Below are 5,015 nucleotides of genomic sequence, written 5' to 3' on the forward strand. Positions count from 1 at the left end.
GAGGTAGTCTAGATGTTTTTTTTTTTAACAGGGAGAGGAGGACGTCTAGACTTTTCCTTCACCTTGTTTGTTGAGGCTTCGTTTATATAGGTCACCTGAGTGGATTAAGATGAAAAATGATACCTGAAGAAAATGTATTTCTCCAAAAGTTTGTGCGTCGTCCACCCCACCCCGTGTGTGTTGCCTTTAGGTGTTCATGTTGCTGCCCGCTAGCCGGAACTTGTTCTAATGCTCTGGTCCTTTGGGTTGTCTGTCTCCACAGGGTCCTCTCTACCACAGCCAGGCTCCACAATGCTGAAGATGAAGACAGTCATCATACACAGAGGATACGTCCCAAGTGGCACCGCTATTCCCTATGTAGTGCGCTATATATAGGAAATAGGGTGCCACTAGGGACTAGGGTTGCAAAGGGAGGGTATATTACTGGAAACTTTCCAAGTTTACCAGTAAACTACCAGAATTTTTGGTAACTTTCATGGATTATGTAATCTATCACAAGACATCTAGTGGCCCTTTTTGATACTTCAGATGATCACAGGTGTCTGTAATTGTAACTTCAGATGATCACAGGTGTCTGTAATTGTAACTTCAGATGATCACAGGTGTCTGTAATTGTAACTTCAGATGATCACAGGTGTCTGTAATTGTAACTTCAGATGATCACAGGTGTCTGTAATTGTAACTTCAGATGATCACAGGTGTCTGTAATTGTCTCTGGCCCACGGTGTGGTCTCATCACATGTCAAATATATGACATAATTAAATAAGATGATTTTAAAATGAAAAATAGAATTGCAAAGCTGTAAAATATTATCCTAAATATAAACCATCAATTTAGTGAATACCATTGGTGTTCATTATGAGGGTTTCAGCATGAAATATCCTTTTTCTTTTTTTTTTCTTTTTTTTTACACTTTTATTTATTTTACTATTTCTAAATGTATTTGTTGTCAATGTTTTGCCATCAAACTGGTGGCAGTTGTGAAGAAAGGTCAATAGTTGGAAGAGTTGCAGAGTTAATTGAAAATAATGATTGTTGATTAGATTTTGTTTGATGTTCTATCTACTAGAAACGTATGGGCCACATAGGTTTTTATAGTGTTTCGGGACTCGAGTCGATCCATATTCACCAAACCTGATCTGATCTTTTGGGTACAAAAAACAGTTGTTGAGTGGTGGGAAACCTTCTCAACAACTGAGTTGCTCCAGGTGGCAGTATGAAAAATGTATGCACTCACTTAACTGTAAGTCGCTCTGGATAAGAGCGTCTGCTAAATGACTCAAATGTAAATGTATGGACAATATGGACGCAGGTATAAATACTATATATTAATAAAACATTTTAATTATTGAAGTTTAAATTACAAAAGTTAAGATAGATTGCCATATATTTTCTGTTAATTACCAGACATTTGTGAAGATTCCGGTAACTTTGTTAAATGACCAGTAACTTTGCAACCTTAGTAGGGACATCCAGAGACAGTCATCAGTCTCTCTGCATCTAAACGAACGGACCAGTGTCATACATCCCTTGATACTTAACTTACCAATAGCTTCAAACCAAGGCCTTTTTGACTAAACTATTTTTAATGTACATACCTGTACATACCAGTACAATGCTTATTTTGTGTCAGAATTTTGCACTTAAATACTCTTTTTTTATTTTTTTATAAAGGCAAATATTAAGCAATACTATTTGAACTTCTGGGAACTTCATTGCAATCTGCTGGATTTGTATTGCTAACTATTTTTATTTTCTTTATTATTCATTTGTATTTTTGGTGTTGTTGGTTGTAAGGGATTGAATATTGTTTTTTAGCGTTTATAACAAATGATTTAATTCATTTACATAAAACTGCTTATTTAAGACACATTTATACCTGGAGAGAAAAATAAAAAAATAAAAAAATATGTGTACATTTGTTGCCTCACTTTTAGACTTTAGAGTAAATAAATGAATATATTCACAAGTGTTGTCTCTCTGACTGTAGTGTTCTGTAAATGAGGTTATGATGACTTAAAGAGGTAGAGTTAAGAAACAGAAAACATGTTATGGAAACAGGGGTTCCGTTTGAGATGCCGTCCAGTATGATCACCTAAAGTGAGCTGTGATGAAGAGGAGGTTACGAAAACAGAAAGGTTTTGAGACCGGTTTCATCCGAAAACCAGACATACACTTAAAGGTTTTAGAGATCGTCTCTAGCCACTAGCCAGTTACTGACTGATGTATTTGACCTGTCTGGTCTCCTGTGAAGGATTGCAACAGGATTGACTTAAGAAAGTCTTCAATCCCCTTGGCGTTTTTTCCTATGTTGTTGCCTTACAACCTGGAATTAAAAATGGATTTTGGGGGGGGGGTTTGTATCATTTGATTTACACAACATGCCTACCACCTTGAAGATGCAAAATATTTTTTATTGTGAAACAAACAAGAAATAAGACAAAATAACAGAAAGCTTGAGCTTGCATAACTATTCAACCCCTCAAAGTCAATACTTTGAAGAGCCACCTTTTGCAAGTCTCTTGGGGGTATGTCTCTATTAGCTTGGCACATCTATCCACTAGGATTTTTGCCCATTCTTCAATGCAAAACTGCTCCAGCTCCTTCAAGTTGGATGGGTTCCGCTGGTATACAGCAATCTTTAAGTTATACCACAGATTCTCAATTGGATTGAGGTCTGGACTTTGACTAGGCCATTCCAAGACATTTAAATGTTTCCCATTAAACCACTCGAGTGTTGCTTTAGCAGTATGCTTAGGGTCATCGTCCTGCTGGAAGCTGAACCTCCGTCCCAGTTTCAAATCTCTGGAAGACTGAAACAGGTTTCCTTCAAGAATTTCCCTGTATTTAGCGCCATCCGTCATTCCTTCAATTCTGACCAGTTTCCCAGTCCCTGCTGATGAAAAACATCCCCACAGTGAAGCATGGTGGTGGCAGCATCATGCTGTGGGGATGTTTTTCATCGGCAGGGACTGGGAAACTGGTCAGAATTTAAGGGTGATGAGAGGTGTTGGGTTTGCGCCAGACATAGCATTTTCCTCAATTTTAGTCTCATCTGACCAGATTACCTCCTTCCATATGTTTGGGGAGTCTCCCACATGTTTTTTGGCAAACACCAAACGTGTTTGCTTATTTGTTTTTTTGAGCAATGGCTTTTTTCTGGCCACTCTTCCATAAAGCCCAGCTCTGTGGAGTGTATGGCTTAAAGTGGTCCTATGGACAGATACCCCAATCTCCGCTGTGGAACTTTGCAGCTCCTTCAGGGTTATCTTTGGTCTCTTTGTTGCCTCTCTGATTAATGCCCTCCTTGCCTGGTCTGTGAGTTTTGGTGGGCGGCCCTCTCCTGGCAGGTTTGTTGTGGTGCCATATTCTATCAATTTTTTAATAATGGATTTAATGGTGCTCCGTGGGATGTTCAAAGTTTCTGATATTTTTTTTATAACCCAACCCTGATCTGTAGTTCTCCACAACTTTGTCCCTGACCTGTTTGGAGAGCTCCTTGGTCTTCATGGTGCCGCTTGCTTGGTGGTGCCCCTTGCTTAGTGGTGTTGCAGACTCTGAGGCCTTTCAGAACAGGTGTATATATATACTGAGATCATGTGACAGATCATGTGATACTTAGATTGCACACAGGTGGACTTTATTTAACTAATTATGTTACTTCTGAAGGTAATTGGTTGCACCAGATCTTATTTAGGGGCTTCATAGCAAAGGGGGTGAATACATATGCACGCACCACTTTTCCGTCATTTATTTTTTTGAATTGTTTGAAACAAGTTATTTTTTTCATTTCACTTCACCAATTCCAAACTACTTTGTGTATGTCCATTACATGAAATCCAAATAAAAATCCATTTAAATTACAGGTTGTAATGCAACAAAATAGGAAAAATGCGAAGGGGGATGTGAGGCAGCATTCTGTTGTATTTTCGGCAGTGTTTGCCCTCCTATTTCCATCCCTGTCTCTTTCAGTAGGGGTTCAACCCCCCGTTTCGGATCGCTCTGACCCCTCTCTCTGCCGCGTGCCAGGGGACCATATTCACTGTTGCGCCGAGTGGCATTTAGCTTTTCAAATATCCCCATGGCGACAGGGACCACTAAAGCGTGTCAGAAAAATGAATTCCCCTCATTAATTATTTACCAATATAACGTCTGTGTGCTTCCCTCTCTCTTGCTCTCTCTCTCTCTCTCTCTCTTTCTCTCTCGTTCTATCTTTCTCTTTCCTTCTCTCTCTTTCCATATCTCTCTTTCTTTCCTTCTCTCTCTTTCCATATCTCTCTTTCTTTCTATCTCTCTCTTTCCATATCTCTCTTTCTTTCTATCTCTCTCTTTCTATCTCTCTCTTTCTATCTCTCTCTTTCCATATCTCTCTTTCTTTCTATCTCTCTCTTTCCATATCTCTCTTTCTTTCCTTCTCTCTCTTTCCATATCTCTCTTTCTTTCTATCTCTCTCTTTCCATATCTCTCTTTCTTTCTATCTCTCTCTTTCTATCTCTCTCTTTCTATCTCTCTCTCCGCACATCTCTGCCAGGGGCTGGCTGCAATTCACATCATCACTAATTCCTGCTCCCTCCCCTGTAAACCTGGTAAACACAATGCACAAATACAGGTCTGCTGACCCCCAGTGTGACCTGTGGGTGGATGGGAATATCCAGAACGCAGAGAGATGGCAGCTATTGTCTGCCTTATGTGTACAACTGGTACAATATGCACTGTATGTTTTGTGTCATTGGGTTAAGTTGAAAAATGTGCCCCAACTGAATATATATGAATTTGAGTAAATACATCCTGTCATTCTTACATTCTAATAAATATGTAGAAAAGTTTCAATGTGTAGTTACTTTGAGTGAATGCATAATTTAATATCACATTTGTTTGAATATTATTATATTATATGCATATATTATAATTGATGCTTCAGCTGTTTGCTGACAGTTGAAATCTTAATCACTGTCTACCTGATAGTTGTCTGAGAATAAATCTTAATCACTGTCTACCTGATAGTTGTCTGATA

The 5,015-nt window shown here is 38.8% G+C and overlaps 1 protein-coding gene across 1 annotated transcript in view; it reads left to right on the forward strand.

Annotated features, from left to right (window-relative positions):
• Positions 1–1,888, forward strand: part of LOC311123102 (methyl-CpG-binding domain protein 2-like) — a gene marked incomplete at its 5' end in the record, with an annotated part of 70,888 nt that extends 69,000 nt beyond the window's left edge. The window contains one exon of the mRNA XM_084197376.1: positions 263–1,888. The remainder of the gene's footprint in view (positions 1–262) is intronic.
• Positions 1,889–5,015: the final 3,127 nt, after the last annotated feature.

This window comes from Coregonus lavaretus, assembly GCF_964263955.1.
Source record: "Coregonus lavaretus genome assembly, contig: HAP1_SCAFFOLD_1817, whole genome shotgun sequence".
Classification (NCBI taxonomy): Eukaryota; Metazoa; Chordata; class Actinopteri; order Salmoniformes; family Salmonidae; genus Coregonus; species Coregonus lavaretus.